Below are 20,784 nucleotides of genomic sequence, written 5' to 3' on the forward strand. Positions count from 1 at the left end.
ATGGAAGAACATTCCATGCTCATGGGTAGGAAGAATCAATATTGTGAAAATGGCCATACTGCCCAAGGTAATTTATAGATTCAATGCCATCCCCATCAAGCTACCAATGACTTTCTTCACAGAATTGGAAAAAACTACTTTAAAGTTCATATGGAACCAAAAAAAGGCCCACATTGCCAAGACAATCCTAAGCCAAAAGAACAAAGAGGCATCACGCTACCTGACTTCAAACTATACTACAAGGCTACAGTAACCAAAACAGCATGGTACTGGTACCAAAACAGATATATAGACCAATGGAACAGAACAGAGGCCTCAGAAATAACACCACACATCTACAACCAACTGATCTTTGACAAACTTGACAAAAACAAGCAATGGGGAAAGGATTCCCTATTTAATAAATGGTGCTGGGAAAACTGGCTAGCCATATGTAGAAAGCTGAAACTGGATCCCTTCCTTACACCTTATACAAAAATTAATTCAAGATGGATTAAAGACTTAAGTTAGACCTAAAACCATAAAATCCCTAGAAGAAAACCTAGGCAATACCATTCAGGACACAGGCATCGGCAAGGACTTCATGGCTAAAACACCAGAAGCAATGGCAACAAAAGCCAAAATAGACAAATGGGATCTAATTAAACTAAAGAGCTTCTGCACAGCAAAAGAAACTACCATCAGAGTGAACAGGCAACCTACAGAATGGGAGAAAATTTTTGCAATCTGCCCATCTGACAAAGGGCTACTATCCAGAATCTACAAAGAACTCAAATTTACAAGAAAAAAACAAATGACACCATCAAAAAGTGGGTAAAGGATATGAACAGACACTTCTCAAAAGAAGACATTTATGCAGCCAACAGAAACATGAAAAAATGCTCATCATCCCCGGTCATCAGAGAAATGCAAATAAAAACCACAATGAGATACCATCCCACACCAGTTAGAATGGCGATCATTAAAAAGTCAGGAAACAACAGATGCTGGAGAGGATATGGAGAAATAGGAATACTTTTACACTGTTGGTGGGAGTGAAAATTAGTTCAACCATTGTGGAAGATGGTGCGGCAATTTCTCAAGGATCTAGAACTAGAAATACCATTTGACCCAGCCATCCCATTACTGGGTATACACCCAAAGGATTATAAATCATTCTACTATGAAGACACATGCACATGTATGTTTATTGCGGCACTATTCACAATAGCAAAGACTTGGAACCAACCCAAATGTCTGTCAATGGTAGACTGGATTAAGAAAATGTGGCACGTATACACTGTGGAATACTATGCAACCATAAAAAAGGATGAGTTCATGTCCTTTGCAGGGACATGGATGAAGCTGGAAACCATCATTCTCAGCAAACTATCACAAGGACAGAAAACCAAACTCATGTTCTCATTCATAGTTGGGAATTGAACAATGAGAACACTTGGACACAGGGTGGGGAACAGCACACACCAGGGCCTATCAGAAGGTGGGGGGCTGCAGGAGGGATATCATCAGGAGAAATACTTTATGTAAATGACGAGTTGATGGGTGCAGCAAACCAACATGGTACATGTATACCTATGTAACAAACCTACACGTTGTGCACATGTACCCTAGAACTTAAAAAAATAATAATAATAATAACAACTGACAGTGGCACATACAGTAGCTCTACCATTAATTTGACAATAAACTCTACAGGTTACCTCTTCACAGAATTTATCACTTTTTGAAAATTAAAATTTGAGCCAGATGTCTTCTAAATTCTGTCATATCACAACAGGATTGGGGCTATTTTGCCTATGCATGCACCTGTAACTAATTTCCTTCTCCTGAGGCAGAGAGGACCCTTCTCCCCTTCATATGTAGCCTCTTTCAGTTCCAAGGACGGTCAGCCTGATCCAGCCAGGATCCCGGAAGGGATCCTGCTGGAGGCTGCCTGGAAGAACTTGCCCCAAGGGTGGATTAAATACCTGGGAACAAACCCAGCTCACAGCTGGAGGAAGGCCACCTGGGATGAGGCAGTCACCCAGAAATGCAGAGACAGACAGGCATGCTAGTTCAGGAATGCCGTCAGTGTGAGGGAGGGAAGGAAAAAGCCAGGAGTAGTTCTCAACTTTTTGGACTCCTGGTACACTTCCAAATACTGGAATTTTTGACTAGGGGACTTTTCTTGAAGCTGTTTTTGCACAAGACTGAGAAAATATCCATTTTCCATACTGAAGAATGAGGAGAGTGCTCAAGAGCCACAGGTGCTGGAGTTAAAAGGCGGCATACCACCAAGCCTCCTTGCTAGTTCTGCTCAGATGTCATGCCACTCAACTAGGTCATTCCTCAGCCCTGAGAAGCTGCTTTTGAATAGAATTGTTTACTGCCAGGCCTGGATTTCTATTATGCCCAGGAGGTGGTTTTCCCACATTGCAGTAAACATTTGATCTTTCTTATGTGCCAAGCTGAAGTTAAGCCTCCCATCTCCTATTGCAGGAAACTGTACCCCACTGTTATTCACGGCCCTACTTAGAACAGACAGCACAATATGACTAAGGAAGTCTTGTGAAAATACAACAGTTTGATCACAATTTAGGGCTAAGATTTAAGATACCACCAGTACGATAGCTAAAGAAGGGAATAGAAAAGTACAGCTCCTGTTACTAAATCTGTAGGCACAGACAGGCCACAACCACAGTCTGCTACAGGAAGGAGGAGAAGTAGCACCACATTGGAGAGGACTTTATTTCCAGGGCAAGAGGGTGATTAGGAAACACTGACAAGAGCAACACAGAATCCAAAGAACTAAAGAGACTGAGGTCCTAGGCATGTTTCTGAGAAAGGAGTTTGAACAACTGAGGAGGAAAAGGACAAGCCAAATTATTAGAACTGAAAGGTTACTGCTGGACTGATAGTAAATGCTGAATTGTTTCATCTTGCCTACCTGGAGTCAGAATTGGTTCCAGAGACTGGAATGTCGCTGAGCTAGGAAGTGGGAATCAAAAGCCCAGGGGTGGGGGTTGGGGGTTCTGTCAAGGCTGGAATTCAGGGAGAGCCTAAAGCCTGTTTTAACTCAGGCAGGGAAGATGACTAAGAGTGGAAACCAGGCTCGAGAAATCATGAGTCATTCTTAAAAGAAACCAACATCAGTGTCAGTAACTTCCCTGGGAACTTGGAAAAGGGGCCTGAACAAATATTTTGGAATCTAATATCCTGCACCAACACTGAACTGCTCCTTCATTTGGATAGGTCACTCTAACTTTTCCGTTCTCAGAGCTCTTTCAGTTACCAAACGAGACTAACAATATCTGTTTGCAATATTTTTACCAGTAAAAAAAAAATCAGTAGGAAAAAAGGTGACCTTCTGGAGAAATAAATTATTACACATGAACTCCTTATACATAGGGAGAGTCTGCAAACAGTTCCCTCCGAGTGTCACACTCATCAGTAAACTCATCAGTGCAATAATCCTCAGAATGAATGCGCAGTTCAGTTTCACAATTACAGCAGGACAATTAAAATCTGAATTTGTATAAAATGAGATAGGAGTGAATTTTCCTCACACATTCTCTTCCAACTTAAGAACACATTTGCTAATTTCCTATAATTGGCAAGGCATTATGTGAGCTGCTTAAAGAGATTACAAAAATAACTAAGACCAAAAGCTACTTGACTTTAAAGTAAAAACAGAATTAGAAGGTTAAGGATTGTTAGTCTGCTACCTATCAGAAACGAATACTTCAAGATTTAATTCAAAATACATTTTCTAGATATTCTTATAGTTTCAATACACTAGATTACTACTGATATCTATAACACAGATGAATCCCCAGAAAGATTGTGCTAAGTGAAGCCAGGCACAAAAAACTACATTTTACATGATTTCTTTAGAACGAAGCTCAAGAATGGGCAAAATCAATTTATGGAGGAAGTCTTTAAGTGCTTGCAGGGACCATGTGGAGGGAGGTTGACATGAAAGGGGTACAAGGGTGCTGGAAATGTCCTCCATCTCGTTTTGGGTGGTGGCTATATAACTGTCATAACTTAAACAGTTAACAGTACATTTTACTGTATGTAAAATATGCTTTTACAATGTTAACCAAAAATATCACTGGACTAAATAAGCAGTACTAGGAATACAGGGTTCAGACAAGAGCACAGGCAAAAGATAATGTTAGTATTTCTTATACTTGATCTCAATGGCATTTATAGAGACAATATTCCCAATTTGAAAGGAATTAGAGGTATTAGATATAACAATAATACAGATATATTACCTGCTAGTTTCAATCACATATGAAAGATCCTTACACAGAAAAATAAGTCACAGGACTGTTTAACAGCAAATGATAACAGAATTTGCAACCCTTTATTTTTTCCCCTATGAACTGAAAACAAAGCAAGCTTTAATTTGCATCTTCCATATCACTCTATTACTAGGGTGCTTTGGCTATTCACAGGGGAGGAAATCCCCAGTGTGATTCTCTAATATTAGGATTTTTCATGGGCAACAAATATTGAGAGAAGCATATCAGAGTCATCAGTAGGTATTTTCCACCCTCATAGATTGTGATTCATGCCCTACGTGCTTGGTTGTGACTCCCAGCCGAAGTCAGGTTAAACTCTTCCTCCAGACAGGAATGAGTCACATCCCTCAACCAGTAGAGTAGAAGTCTGGAGAGCCATTTCTGGCTGAGAATCCAGAGGCCCGTTGGCTTCTAGCTCCCTGCCTCTCCCTTCCTCAAGAGGAAAAGATGGAGTGCAGGGAACAGATGTACCTGCTCCCTTTCTTCCTCCTTTGGAAACTTCCGGAAGCTATACAGAATTGCTTCGGTCCAAGCTCTCCATGGCCTCTCCTTTAGCACAAGAAAGGAAGATAATTATGCTAAACTGAAATGCAAAGAAAGAATGAAGAGAACTGGGGTGACTGACCGAGTTTTGTTGCCTTCCAACCCAGGGCTATTATTTCAGCAAGGAACAAAGGGGCACTGGAACCACTAGCAATAGTACTACTTTGCAAGGTGCATTAACAGCTGTAGAAATCATTATAAACAAAACCTCTGCATGGTGAATTCCCTGAGTACAACTGGACTTGTGAGCCTGAAAGCATTTGTGGTGTTTTACACAGTAATCTAACGTACATCTTGAGCCTTCTCATAGACCTGTTTTGTAAAGAGTTGATAATCTAAGGCCATGTTATTTTTAGAATTATAAAAATAACAGGTGCACTTGTCAGCCATCTCCCAGTGAGAGCCCATCCCCTTGAACTAGTTTTGGATATGACCAAGTTCTGTTCTCAGCTATCCTGGTTCAGTCTGTTTTTTCACAATCTTTAAATATAACCTGCTGTTATTCTGTTGGTATGTTTTGTCTTCCCTGCTAGGCTGCCTACTTGGAGAACAGGGGCCACTTCAGTCTTCTTTGTTGCTCAATTTCTAGTACCTAGCACAATACCTGACATACAGAAGGTGCTGAACAGATATCAGGTAAATGAATGCATTTCTGTGTACATTTTTAGTTTTTATCACTTATTAGAATATAAGCTCTATTGAAGATGGGATCCTATCTGCTTCCTTATCTCTACACCTTAAATATACCGCACATATTTACTGAATAAAGATTGTGAGGCAAGATAAATCCAGTGCCCTAAGCTAAACGAAATCTCTATGCACATGACTTTTTCAAAAAGTAATGGGCTTGATTTATGAAGATGACTCATTGCTACCAAATTCCAGTCAGCTTTCAGATGATTTTTTTCTTTGCCAAATAATCTAGTAAAGATGGTGACTGAACTCTTCAAAATAAGTATTTTGAAGTATAAAACAGGCCACTAGCCACAGTAAAGGCAACTGTAACTCTCAGGAAAACCATGATTACCCATGGCTCAAAAGCCTTTCGCTGTGTTTGCTTACCCTTGGAGCAGATAAAAGGCCTGTTTGGAAATGTTCATGTCTCCTCTATGATTTGTAGGCTGTGATATGCCCGTTATAGAAGCATGTACCCAGTGGGCACTAAGTACTATTTAAATTTAAATGGAGGCAGAAAATATGAGATGGTCTGGCAATCTTCCAAATAGAGTACAGCCTGAAATCCAGTGGACAACGAGAACTGCAATTCTAAATGCAGTAAGAGAAGATGGAATTTTGGCTTTCATAGAAAAAGTAACTCCTATGAAAGCCTTAAATATAAAGTGAATAATCTTAAACTCTACTTCATTTGGGGATAAAAACAGCCTTCTTCCTTTCATTTTGCTCTCACCTACCCAAATGAAATGGAATGTCTGAACTTTTCTTAGGTCTGATAATGCTGAAGAGGGCCTGCCAGTGTTTAAGTTCTAACATTTGGTTATAGGTTGAGTCACTCCCAACTTTCAAGCACACAAAATGACAAGCATTAATTCACGTACCTATTTTGCAAATTAGATAGAGAGTATTTCATTTTTTATATCAGTAAATTTGAAATGACTCAAACTACCAGGGTAATAACTTGTGTGTTCATTTTGCCTGGTATTATATTAATCTCTTTTAACAAGTTATATTTGATATCAAACTTTAACAATACTCAAGGAATAAAAATTCTAGTTTTGTAGGAAAATTAAACATTTTAGAATTTTTCCTTCTTTTTTGAGACAGAATCTTGTTTTGTGGCCCAGGCTGGAGCGCAGTGGTGTGATATTGGTTCACTGCAGTCTCTGCCTCCTGGGCTCAAGCAGTCCTCCCACCTCAGCCTCCTGAGTAGCTGGGACTACAGGCATGCACCACCACTCTTGGCTAATTTTTATATTTTTGTAGAGACAAGGTTTCGTCATGTTGCCCAGGCTGGTCTCGAACTCCTGGGGAACTACAGGTATAAGCTGCTGCACCCAGCCTAAAATTTTTCCTTTAAAAATAACCATTGAAATAAGTAAAAACTACAAATATTCCTTTATTAAAAATTCACATGATCAATATCAAGAACACTACTTTTTAGACCTTAATACAAGACACTTTAAAATCTTAAATTTGCTAAATTAAGAAATGCTCTTATTCCATAGATATTTTCTTTAGTAGAAAGACTATCAAAATGTCATCTGATTCTATTATGAACCTTACCTTTCATACTAAAATTATATATTTAAAGTGATACAATTCTGTTGTGAAATGCATCTACTGGAAAATGCAATTTTATTTAAATGACCTCACTTATATTTCTCCGTTTAGTTGTTTTACAATGACTATGCAAGGAACCACCCCTTGTATATTTTATATATATTATGTATTTTGTATATATAATTTATATTTTATATATGTTAAATATTTCATATATATTAATATTATAATAGTCCAAGTAGAGTATCATTACCCCTTCTGTATTATCCCTACATTTTTCTGATATGGAAACCAAGGCCCCAAAGTTATAAGAAGCTGCTCAAGACCAGGTCCTTTTCAGTCATATCACATAGCTCTTCAATAATCATTATCTTTTATTCATTTACCCATAGATTTAACAAAAACTTACTGATTGCCTGCTATGCATCAGGCACTATGCTGCTCACTGATACTGCTCAAGATACTCCCAGTTTAATGGAAAAGACAAAAAGTGACAATGAGCTGTACAAGTGGAAGGAACAGCCTTGGGGGAAAGGCGAAATCTCTAATAAAAAACAGAAGAGGTAAGACTGGGTTAAGACTTAGGTAAAAGCAACTACCCACAATATTAATAATGTTACTTTATAATTATTGGAAGGCTTTCACTGTATCAGGCACCATCATCCTGCAAAGTGAGATTTTTAAATGGCATTCTTCATTTGATACAACCGTTTCGTATGAAGTAGGTTCTAACATTCGTTCCATCTTACGGGTGTGGGGTGGGCGGGAAGTTGTGTTAATCATTCAGGGTCACATGGCTGATGAATGTCTAGGCCAGAATTTGAACTCAAATCTGTCTAAAACCAAAGCTTAAGTAGTGGCAGGTCTCCATCTCTGTGCAGAGCCAGGCTAAGCTGTCTGATGAAAATAATGGGACAGAGGTAGAATTAAAAAAACCAAAATAAGGCTGGGCGCAGTGGCTCACGCCTGTAATCCCAGCACTTTGGGAGGCCAAGGCAGGCGGATCACAAGGTAAAGAGATTGAGACTATCCTGGCCAACATGGTGAAACCCCGTCTCTATTAAAAGTATAAAAATTAGCTGGGCGTGATGGCAGGCGCCCGTAGTCCCAGCTACTCGGGAGGCTGAGGCAGGAGACTCGCTTGAACCCAGGAGGTGGAGGTTGCAGTGAGCTGAGATCACGCCATTGCACTCCAGCCTGGGTGACAGAGCGAGACGCTGTCTCAAAAAAAAAAAAAAAAATTAAAAACAAAAAAAACTGAGGAGATTGATAGACTGCCCAAGAATAAGAAAAGAGGCTGACATGGGAACATTAAAAGGATCACAGGCCAGCGTGGAGGCCCATTTCTTCCTCACCATAGCTCACCACAGTACATACAGCAGGGTGCCTGTCCACACCCTTGGCCAAATTAAGGTGAGGCTATCTATATCTGTAACAGATGGCAGAAATAATCTTTCACCACAGAGAAGAGTATCCTTTTCTTTTAATCTCCATAATAAGTACTTATAATCTAATTCAGGTTTTCAGCTTCTCATCCCGGACCCTGAGAAAAGATCACCTTCACCTCATCTGTAATACCCACACTTAGCTGGGGGCTTGGAAGGTGGATCTGCTCCAGTACATGGCCTAGTCTCTCCTTCTCCCCTCCAGACCCAAGTGGCTATAGATTACCACAGCATTACCATAGTTCTGAGACTGTGCAGGGATATCAGGGTGGATGAGAAGGTCCTGTCTCAGAGACCCAAGATAATCTCCAATTTTAGAAGATTCTTAGAGAAATGAGGGGCAGAAACTGATGCTGCCTGCATACACAACAGTTGAAAACTGGCAAGGTGGAATGTGAGTGGGAAGGATGAAGAGGTCAAACAGGTTTTAAACAGGAAGTCAAGATCCTTTCCCCCAGGTGCTACCTGACTGCCCTGCCTCCACCAAACACTGCCCTCCCACTAGCGAACAGTGAGCTCTGAAAGATTCCTCCGTATTTCCACGTCTCCAGTCCTAAGAACAGAATCATGTAGAACTCTAACCACGAGATTCTCACTATTAATCTTCCCTCCTCTGTTCTCCTGTGATATTCTAAAGACTCGAACTGTAATAAAAGCTATAACTTCTTAAATGTTTCCTTCCGCACTTTTTCTGCATACAACTATACAATGACACAAAGGAGCATGCATACTTTAATTAGAAGTGCTTGGGCAGGTGCAGTGGCTCACACCTGTAATCTCAGCACTTTGAGAGGCTGAGGCGGGAGGACTGCTTGAGCCCAAGAGTTTGGGACCAGCTGTGAGACCAATCTCTAACAAAAAAAAAAAAAAAAAAAAAAAAAGGAGGGCCTGGTGCATACCTGTGGTCCCAGATACTCAGGAGGTTGAGGTAAGAGGATCAATTGAGTCTGGGAGTCAATGCTACAGTGAGCCATGATTGCGCTACTGCACTACTGCACTTCAGCCCTGGCAACAGAAAGAGACCCTGTCAAAAAAAACAAAAAACAAAAAACCTAGGAGAATAGGATAGGCCACAGGGACCACTGATGGAACTATAATCCCTACATTCATGAGCCATTTATTGGGAGCCACTGTGTGTCAGCCCCTAGGATCTTTTGCTAAGATTTCCCTGAAAGAGATTCCCCCTGAAATAGTTTCTTGGCATCAAGAGAATATTGTCAGTCTGCCCAAAGATCTGCAAGATAGGAAAAAACACACACAATAATTACCGCTTTGCTCTTTGCAGAAACCACATGCAATTCTTCAACCACCTTTATCTTTAAATGCATGTGTCTGCAGCACAGCCACTGTCATTACCCTTAATCTGACACTTACACTTGTTGAGCAGTTCCTACAGGCATAATACCACTATTGAGCAGCTCCTATATGCATAACATGATAGAGAGCAACAAAAATGGACAGCAATGTTTGATGGGAAAAGACTTAGTGATCAGGAGTTAAAAGTAGCAGTTTCCATGACAGTTTAATCTAAAAAAAAGAAAAAGGAAAAAGAATTTATTATGAGGGTGATAATGTAACTGCCCTCATAAGTGTCTAAGCGAAAAGGGCCCCTTGTCCAGTACTGTGCATACCACCTCGCATCCTCCCAGCAACCACACAGGACTGAAGAAACAGGCTCAGAGAGGCTGAGAAGCTTGTGTCATTCAATCAGTTCTAGGGAACAAGGCACAAGGTGCTAGGTGACCATAAACTGAGGTCATCTGACCGTAAGACTTTGCTCTTCACTCCTTAACACTCTATATCAACAGCAGCCAATTACCTATATAAGTTCATCTTTCCTTCTTTTACTTTTCTTTCTTCTTAAGCAGCATCTAAGATCAGTAAACGGTTTCTTTACTATGGGTATCACTTTGGGAGGCCAAGGCGGGTGGATCACTTGAGGTCAGGAGCTCAAGACCAGCCCGGCCAACATGGTGAAACCTTGTCTCTACTAAAAATACAAAAAATTAGCCAGGCATGGTGGCGTGCACCTATAATCCCAGTTACTCGGGAGCCTGAGGCAGGAGAATAACTTGAACCCAGGAGGCAGAGGTTTCAGTGAGCCAAGATCGTGCCACTGCACTCCAGCCTGGGCAACAGAGCAAGACTCCATCTTCAAAAAAAAAAAAAAAAAGAAAATGAAAATTTTTGTTAATTTTTTTAAAGAAAGAATATCTTATGTTTTATGCAATTTAGGCATTCATGGCTTGTTTAATGGGAAGAAACAATGCGATTGTTTCAAATCATAATATAAATTATAATAATTTTTAAATAATGTTAAGGATCTTATTGAGTTTCATATGCAGAGAAAATGTATTATCTTTCTTTAGAATTTAGTGGGAAATATATTTTTCTTAAAAATTTAGTACAAATCAGAAAAAAAGCATGTATAAGACTGTGTCTATGTGACACAAGAAAACTTTAGCCATCATTTTGTTTGTGCAAAGCCAAAGATTATTTTTCAAACATCTAGATAGAATGTCTACAGAAATCACAAAAAATTCAATTATATAAACAAAATCTTAGTTTAGATAAAACAAGCTTTATAAATAAGCCTGTAATTTGCATAATTGTACTCTGTAAAAGAACATCTATTTGCATGGCTTTGACCTAAGGCTAAAGTTCTGCCAAAGTTATAATAAATATTAGAAAAGAGAACTTTCAGTGCCAATGTCCCTTTTTTTTTTTTCAATTTCAAGTATTTGTACTTTAAAATAGTGTGGGAAATAGTAGAATTCCAACGTACTATTATGAAAGCATTAAATATAAAAGCAACATTTGGACTTCACAAAAGAATACATTTTCTTTCACTTGTATTTCTGGCTGATGAATAACTTACTGCAGCAAGATCTTTCAATTAGTATTCAAACATGTAGCCAGGGCAATAATAATTACCATGGCAGAGAAAGTTGTCTATTAACCCTTCAACTTGTCTTCTATGCAAGCGTTCCATCTGATGTGTTTTGGCTGAACAGTATTTGAATTGCTCTTTGGTCCATGTCCAAAATACTCTATTGTTGACATACTCATCTACCAGTATTCTTCAAACTGCTTTTTGGGATGGATGCTAATTAATTTTAGTTGCAATGACCAAAATACAAAACTAAAGAAAAAAAAATAGTGTCATAAGACAATCATTTGGCTGAATAAAATTCCTTCAATCTGTATCTTTACATATGATTTACCAATCAGTTGAGTAGTACATTTCGTTGGCTAAAGGTAATTGGAAATATTTTCTGTTCTAAAATTGACTACTCTTGCACAGACCCAGCCCTGAATTCATTATAATCAGGCAGCTTAAATCATATGGCATGCAAAGCTTCCATTGAAATCTGAAAATGTCTCACGCCTGTAATCCCAGCACTTTGGAAGGCCGAGGCGGGCGGATCACGAAGTCAGGAGATCAAGACCAACCTGGCTAACACGGTGAAACCCCGTCTCTACTAAAAATGCAAAAAAATTAGCCGGGCATGGTGGTGGGCGCCTGTAGTCCCAGCTACTCGGGAGGCTGTGGCAGGAGAATGGAGTGAACCTGGGAGGTGGAGCTTGCAGTGAGCCCAGATCATGCCACTGCACTCCAGCCTGGGCAAAAGAGTAAGACTCCATCTCAAAAAAAAAAAAAATCTAAAAATGTCCCAAAACATATGTTTTGTTGAACATCTACTATGTGAAAAACATTACCATATGCAGGCTGTGAGATACAAAGATGAATAAGAAATCTTCTCCCCACTTCAAGACGAGTGTTTTTGGTTAAGATGTACAGCTAAAATACAAAATACATACCAAGTAAAGTGTAACAGAAGAAAACCTAAAGGATTAGAGTGAAAACTTATTAAAATACAATCATTTTAATCATCTGCTACAGATATCACTAAGAGATCAATATCATCCTTTAATTTAAAGCCAAATTGTGAGTTTTTTTTTTTTTTTTTTTGAGACAGGGTCTCTGTTGCCCAGGCTGGAGTGCAGTGGCACAATGACAGCTCACTGCAGCCTTGGCTTCCTGGGTTCAATTGAATCTTCCACCTCAGCCTCCAAAGCAGCTGGCACCACAGGCGTGTGCCATGCCCAACTGATTTTTGCAGTTTTTGTATAGATTGGGTCTTGGTATGTTTCCCAGGCTGGTTTCAAACTCTTTCGCTCAAGCAATATTCCCACCTTGGCCTCCAAAAGTGCTGAGATAATAGGCATGACCCATCATGTCCAGCCCTTTATTTCCGGTATTCTTAATCCTTTATAATCTCCCTTCAAGAATATCAGAATTAAAATCCCATATAACTGATGGAAATTTTCATAGGAGCATTTGGTCTAAATTTCTAGGTTTCCAAAAGAAAAAATAATAAATGTAGAGCAATCGACGTATGTGACTACTGCAACCCCTTGAGAAAAGACGAGTGTGTATACAGCTAAAATACAAATTAAGTAAGAGTAACTCTTATTCTTTTAGAGCTGTGTTTGTCTCAGAACCAAATAAAGTATTTTAAGAGGATACTGGAGGACCTTTTGTAAAGCTATTATTTGACTTGAAAGAATGTGCAAGATAAATCATGTCTGTGGACTTGAAACTGAAAATAACAAAAGGTTTATAAAAAGAAGCAAGACTATTCTAAAAGAGAGTTTGAGGATAGTTTGCTTTGTTTTTAGCTGTCATCTCCTTGGTAGAGAGTGTGCATACAGGCACACACACACACACATATGTATATATAATGTATACATATTTATACATGTGTATATATTTATGATATGTACACAACATGATCCCCTTGCCATCATGAATAAGGCCAGGGTGTATCAAGATTTAATTTTTGAGAAATCATCACGCCTTTAGAAACACTCAGGACGCTCTGCTGTCCTAGCCCCATGCCCTCACCTGTCTTTTCATCCCAACAGGGCTGGCTCAGGTGCTGCCCCAATAGAGCTGTTCTGGATTCCCCTAGGCAAGGTCACATGCTTTCTCCTTGGTATCACCACTGAACCTGGTACAGATCTTGATTACAGTATTAATCACAAGTTACTGAAATTATCTGTTTCCTTTCTAGATAGTGAGGTACTGGAGAACAGTGAACCTGGAACCTAGCAGAGTGCCTGGTAAAATAACATACACTCAGCATTTTTAGAACAGATAACTGGGGGTATCTCAAAGTGCCACAGAAGAAGAAAATTCTACTAGGGCCATAAAACCACTAGGCATTATGTTAATCAAGTTATCTTAGAAGAATAAATCATCCATTCCTTCCACAATTACTTGCTTGGCTCCTACCAAGGTGCCATGAGGGACACAGCTTAAAACACAAAGCACACAAGGTACCAGCCTTCAGGGAGCTTACATTTTAGAGGAGAATGAGGAAAAGAGACAACTCTTAAAAATTATAGTAATGGAATATGTACAATGTTTAAGATATTTTGCATGATCTCTAGAGGACTTAAATAACCTAGGCCAGTCACCAAGAAATGTACACTCTGGTTATGGGAATGATAAACGCAAAGATAATGAATAACAAAGACAAAATACAGGATGAATGCTACTGCATAGAACAAAAAAATAAGTGAGAATTCATTGTGAGCACTTTGGGCTAAGAGGATCATTAACAACTTTCTGGGTTTGTGACAGACTTGGGAGGGGAGGGAGGCTGTGAGCAGAAAAACACTAAGTGTTTTTTCTATTCTCTTATTCAACAATCAACACAGAAGACTTCAGTGACCAAATGTGCAAGGATTTCTCCCCAGCAACAAGCAAGCAATCAATTCTGCAGTGGATACCAGCTGGGTATCCTCCAAGTGAATTCTGACACTATTTACCTGGAGATGGTGTCAGATCCCATAGTTAAGGGTTCAGTCCCACAAAATTGCCCCCCACTACTTCCGATGCCAATCACAAGCCCTGGGTCATTTTACCTATGCTTCTGATGAACTGTTTATAAATTGGGGTTCCCACGACACCCTCCTTGGGTTCCATTAATTTGCTGTAGTGGCTTGGGGAACTCAGGGAAACACTTCCAATTTACCAGTTTATTATAAAAGATAAAGATGAAGAGATGCATAGAGTGAGGTATGTGGGAAAAGGCACTGAGTTTTCACGTCCTCCCAGGGCAAGCTACCTTCAGGTACCTCCACTGTTCAGCTATCCAGAAACTCCCTGAACCAGTCCTCTTGGACCTTTATGGAGACTTCATTGGAGAGTCATGATTGAACCATGTTGAAAAGTGATTGGACAAAAAGCATACGATTTAATACTAATAGACTGAATGGGGAAACCCAGCAAGGCCTGTCTGATCAGATTTTTCTGGCATCTCTGTGCAGCATTCCTTCCTCCAGGGTATGGGGCAGGATCCCTTCTGAAATGGGGGTCTTATGGCCTACATTCAGACAAGGTAGACGGGAGAATTTCTTTATGGGCAGTTCTCACACAGAAAGATGGGGAAAGATTATAGTTTTAGTTTCTAAAATTGGAGAGACAAAGGTAAAAATAGGGCAGGTCAAAGATGGAGATTGTTTTCTGAGGCCTGCTTCTGCTTCTGAGGCCTAAAGCACCCCAACATTATAGCAAGAGTTATGGTAGTTATAAGCCAGGAACCATGGACAAAAACATATGTGTCATAATATCACAGGGAACCATTGAGAAAAAGAGGAGGTGAGGCTGAAATTACTAAGAAGGGGAATGGTCTGGCCAGGCATGGTGGCTCACGCCTGCTCAGCACTTTGGGAGGCCGAGGCAGGTGGATCACCTGAGATCAGGAGTTCAAAACCAGCCTAGCCAACATGGCGAAACCCCATTTCTACTAAAAATACAAAAATTAGCCGGGCACAGTGGTGGGCGCCTGTAATCCCAGCTACTTAGGAGGCTGAGGCAGGAGAATAACTTGAACCCGGGAGGCAGAGGTTGCAGTGAGCTGAGATTGGGCCATTGCACTCCAGCCTGGGCAACAGAGCTGGAGTTGGGGGGCCGGGCGTGGTGCCTCATGCCTGTAATTCCAGCACTTTGGGAGGCTGAGACAGGCGGATCACGAGGTCAGGAGATGAGACCATCCTGGTTAACACGGTGAAACCCCGCCTCTATTAAAAATACAAAAAAAATAGCTGGGTGTGGTGGCGGGGGCCTGTAGTCCCAGCTACTTGGGAGGCTGAGGTGGGAGAATGGAGTGAATCCAGGAGGCAGAGCTTGCCGTGAGCTGAGATCGCGCCACTGCACTCTAGCCTGGGCGACAGAGCAAGACAATGTCTCCCAAAAAAAAAAAAAAAAAAGGAGTCGGGGAGGGGGAATGGTCTGAGCCAATGGTCAGAGGGGAAAATTAAAAGACTAGTTGGAACAACAGAAAATTCTCTCCTCCTGCCACCATCATCCTGGGCTCCTCTCTGCTTGCCAGAAAACCCACAGATGGCACCTCTTTCATAAAGCTGTCAGACCCATTCTTCTCTATTCCATGACCACTGCAGGCATTTCTGACCCCAACTACTGGAAAGGCTTAGCTCTACTGTCTCCTTTCCCAACCCATTTTAGAATATGCTACCATGGAGATCTTTCCAAAAGCAAATCCAATCCTATCACTCTTTTCATTAACATCCTTCAGGAGCTCCAAATCACATACAGAGTAAAACCCAAAATCCTTAAAGTGTATGGAGGATCCTTCACGGCACAGCCTCTCCCTGCCTTCCCTAGCAGGCAACTATTTGGAACTCCAGACTCTCCTCTGGCCATCTCTGCACTACATTTGCCTAGTCTTTCAGCAGCTGACCCAAAAATCTCTTCTGCGAAGCTCTCTCCCAGTCTCTCCCTTCAGTTTTGTATGTACCTTTTATTGCAAATCTCTGTCTGATGATGCAGACAAAACCAAACTCAGGTTCTCCTTCTGTACTCTCAATACAATCAACACAGAATACGTTTATCACCAGATGTGGGAAGAGTTCTTCCCACATGACAAGCAAGTAGTTGTTCAGCAATGAACGCCAGCTGGGCGTCCTCTAAATCAACTCAATTCGGATACCATCCACCTGCAGTAAGCCTCAGAGCTCAGATTGAGGGCTCAGTCCTACAAGGCTGCCCCCCCACTTCTGACACCAATCACAGGCCCCAGGTTGTTTTGCCTGGGTTTCTGACCCACCGGCTACAAATTGAGGTTCTTGCAACACCCTCTTTGGGTTCCATTAATTTGCCAGGGCAGCGCACAGAATTTTTGGGTTCTTATGGAGGCTTTATTACATAGGCATGATTGATTAAATCATTAGCCACTGGTGATCAACTTAACCTTCAGCCTGGCTCTTACCCCTCTTCAGTTTGGTAGATGGGGCTGGAAGTCCAAACCTTTAATCCTGCCTTGGTCTTTCCAGTGACCAGCCCCCATCAGGAAGCTACCTAGGGGCTGCCAGCCATCTGTCAACTTATTAGCATACAAAAAGACACTTACCACTCTGAAAATTCCAAAAGTTTTAGGAGTTGCATGCCAAGAAACTGGAAGAATGCCTTATATATTTCACAACATCACAGTCTGGTTCTAAGGAACTTTTCTCCTGGAAGACACAGGTATGTCTTACTCATTTTCAGTCTCCCAACACCTGACCCAGCACCTAATCCTGAAACTAGCACAGAAGGATTGCTCAATCAATGTTTATGAAGGAAGACTGGGGCTAGTATCAGATTTACAGGTGATTAAACCTGCAGTAGGTAATAAGGAAAGAGAGGTGGGTGTGGGAAGATAAGTCTATGTAAAAATGTGACAGTTGAAAAGGGAGCCAATAGCTGGATCATTCTCTCTCAAAGGTAATGGACCATGTCCTCTGTCTACCCCTCAATGACATGACCGTTAGTGATGGGGATCAGACAGTAAACTACCATAAACAGACTAGGAACTCAAAGCAACCAACCAACCATCCACAAACAAAACCTCATTATCTGAACAGTCTGAATAGTTCCTGATAGTCTTTTTTGGAACCACTTTTCCTCCTTCAGCAAAGCTTGACCACAGAGAACAGAATTGAAGAAACAAAATAAAGCAGCATACTAATCTGATTTCTGCATTCTGGCTATAAAAGCTGTTCCTATAGCATTCTACATGAACAAGAAGAGATGCTGAATTTAATCCGCTGATGAGGGGGCGAAAAGCAGCCAAGGACACTCTTTTGCACACTTGGCAGGGTAGCACACAACCTAACTCCCAGGGGCTTGCAACAATATGTGATCTCCACCAGCACAACAGGGGCTTCAAACCACACATTTCCCACCACTACTGCCTGGATGTGGCTTCAGTGGTTGGTTGTTAGCACTGCTTTAGAAATAAGTGGCCTATTGCAAAAATGCTCTAATGCCAACAGGTTGCCACACAAGCACGCCTTTGGAAATAATTTCTGCTGGCTGTAACTTAAACAAACAAGGAAAAGACATCCATAGTGAGATATACTATCCTTGATTCTCCAGATCAGTTCATTCTAAACTAGGAGGCAACACTGACATAAAGTACTGAACAGCCAGGCATGGTGGCTCACACCTGTAATCCCAGCACTTTGGGAGGCCGAGGTAGGATAATCACTTAAGCTCAGGAGTTTGAAACCAGTCTGGGCAACAGTGAGAACTTGTCTCTACCAAAAAAAAAAAAAAAAAAAAAAAAAAAAAAAAAATTGGCCAGGCATGGTGTCACAAGGCCTGTGGTCCCAGCTACTCGAAAGGCTAAGGTTGGAGAATTGCTTGAGCCTGGGAAGTCAAGGCTGCAGTGAGCTGTGACTGCGCCACTGCACTCCAGCCTGACAGAGGGAGACTCTGTCTCTAAATGAATAAATAAAAGTACAATAAAAATACAGTGTTTCAAAAGTAAGCAGGAACCCACTGTTTAAAAGGCTCTAAATTCCAGCTACTAGAGGGCACATTTCCATATACATACATAAAGCACCTCTATGATATAATCAGGGACCCCATCCAGTTAGAAAGTTTTTTTTGGGGGGGGGGGTCTCTTGCAAATTAGGCCATTATAATGCCCGATGGTATACCCAGGAACTCGTGTCAAAATAATTCTAAGGCTGGGTAAAGTGGCTCATGCCTGTAATCCCAGAGCTTTGGGAAGCAAAGGCAGCAGAATGGCTAGAGGCCAGGAGTTCAAGACTGCAGTGAACTATGATCTTGCCACTATACTCTAGCCTAGGTGACAGAGCAAGACCCTGTCTCTAAAAATAATTCTCCCAGTCTGAATTATAAAGGTAATATTAATAGACGGATTTCACAGAAATCTTCCGTACCCAAGTGGGTTTCAAACTATTATACAACTACTGACAGTGACAATCAAGTACTAGGAGAAATATTAGTTAATAGCGTAAATACAGATGTGCATTGCAAAATTAAAGGCAGAGGTTAAAATTATCTTCATTTCATCAGTCTCCTCTCCCACAGTTGGAAATAATAATTATTTTGTAAAAGGCTTTGGACCACTATCAGCCTACTCCTGGTAATCTTTAAAAAGGCTTATTCTTTTGTAAAGGCATAAACTTAACATTGGCATAGTTATTTTCTGATATAAAATCACTACAACCCACATTAAATTTGTACTTCCAAAAAAACAACCAACTAGGTGGATATGGTGGTGCTTAAAGTCCCAGCTACTTGGGAGGCTTAAGTGGGAGGATCGCTTCAGCCTCGTAGGTCGAGGCTGTAATAAGCCATGATCACATCACTGCACTCTAGCCTAAATGACAGAGCGAGACCCTATCTCAAAAAAAAAAAAAAGAGAAAGAAAGGAACAGAAATCACATTCATAGATACTGGGTGTTAGAACATCAGCATATCTTTTCATTCACTGAGAAGAAAAAAATTGCCAAGACCTGTTTAAATGGTAACTGCTGCTTGACATAAAACACGTTGAGATGACCCCTACAGTAGAGACCCCAGGGCCCCACAGGAATAGTGGGAAATGCCCTACTAATATTAACACTAAAGTATTAGTATTAGTAGTTTCTAGAGGGTAGGGAGGAGTAGAGATATTTAACTTTTTCTTAAGTCTATCTACACTGTTTGGACAAAACTAGCATGAATGACATGTCATTAAAAATAAAAAGAGCTTACTGCCACACGCTTAAGATGAATTTATACGATGCCTCAACAGGTAAACACAGACTAGACCAAATTACTTTCTAAACTGAGATCTACTACTGGCACAGTAAAACAAAGCTCAGAGCCTCTTGCTTACTTCAGTTTCCATTTGAGCTTCTGCCCTTATTTACTTACAATACTCATTATAAACAGTGCAGCTCACCATAAAAGACAATAATACTTTCCTGGGAAACAGACTGTGCCAATTTTATTGTAACTTTTTAAATTTCACTCCTATATTTTTATGTAATCATCGGGTACTACTTAATCTTGCTAAACAGTAGTAACAGCCAGAGTGACCCAGTGGTAAGAGTATTAATCTTCACTGGTTTTACAAGTCAGAAAACCTGGGTTTGAAAGTGTGAGAAGCTGGGCAGACCAACCTGTGCGCTTCAGTTTTCTCTCCTAGAAAAACTACTACTATTTGCTCTCTCCTTAAGGATGAATAACTAGTAAATTCTTCTTAAATGAATGAATGAAATGTGAAACTAAATCATGGAGTGTAATATCCTCTATTCGATTTGTCCCTGGACAACCAAGAAGTTACCAAATTTTTTTTATCGAAATATTCCGTGCCCAAAATGTAACAGAAATAAAAACCACACCCAACTCCTAAAATTAAGTTACTTTTAAAGTTATTAGATAACAACAGGGTTTTAGAACATCAGCAGGATGTTCTGTTTTAAAATTGATTTGGCATCCAGGAGACTAAGCCGAGTCGCCACAACAGACTGGCTTGGTAATTTAATTAGAGTCTTCTGGAGGGACACATTATATCATCATCATCCCCCGACAGTGTTCTCTTTAGGGACCTGATTTTCTCTCTAGTCCTCCCATTCCTTTCCCCTTCCTCACCTCCTCTCATCCCTTTTGTTTGCCCTTTTTTTCTTTTTTTGCTCTTAAAACAGCTCTCCCTCCGTTCGGCTTGTCACTTCCATGCATTTTTAACTCTAACTAGAAATGGGTCACCCCAGGTTTGCTCCCCAAGCCCCAGGGCCCCTCAGGACGAGTGAAAAAGGCCCTGCGGTCCACCCTGCCTGGGGGAATTCCTCCTCCGATCACAGCTCCGGCGGGCTCCGCAGATGGGAAAGGGTTTCCAGCGCGCGCCTAGCGGCCACAAATCACTTCCCGGGGCCACCCCGCCAGGCCTCAAACCTCCCAG

At 40.8% G+C, this 20,784-nt stretch overlaps 1 protein-coding gene across 3 annotated transcripts in view; it reads right to left on the bottom strand.

The window, feature by feature from the left end:
* The window catches only part of ANO6 (anoctamin 6), a 218,413-nt gene that overhangs the window by 196,773 nt on the left and 856 nt on the right, over positions 1-20,784 (bottom strand). The window lies entirely within an intron of this gene.

The sequence above is a fragment of the Gorilla gorilla genome, chromosome 10, assembly GCF_029281585.2.
Source record: "Gorilla gorilla gorilla isolate KB3781 chromosome 10, NHGRI_mGorGor1-v2.1_pri, whole genome shotgun sequence".
NCBI classification, from domain to species: domain Eukaryota; kingdom Metazoa; phylum Chordata; class Mammalia; order Primates; family Hominidae; genus Gorilla; species Gorilla gorilla.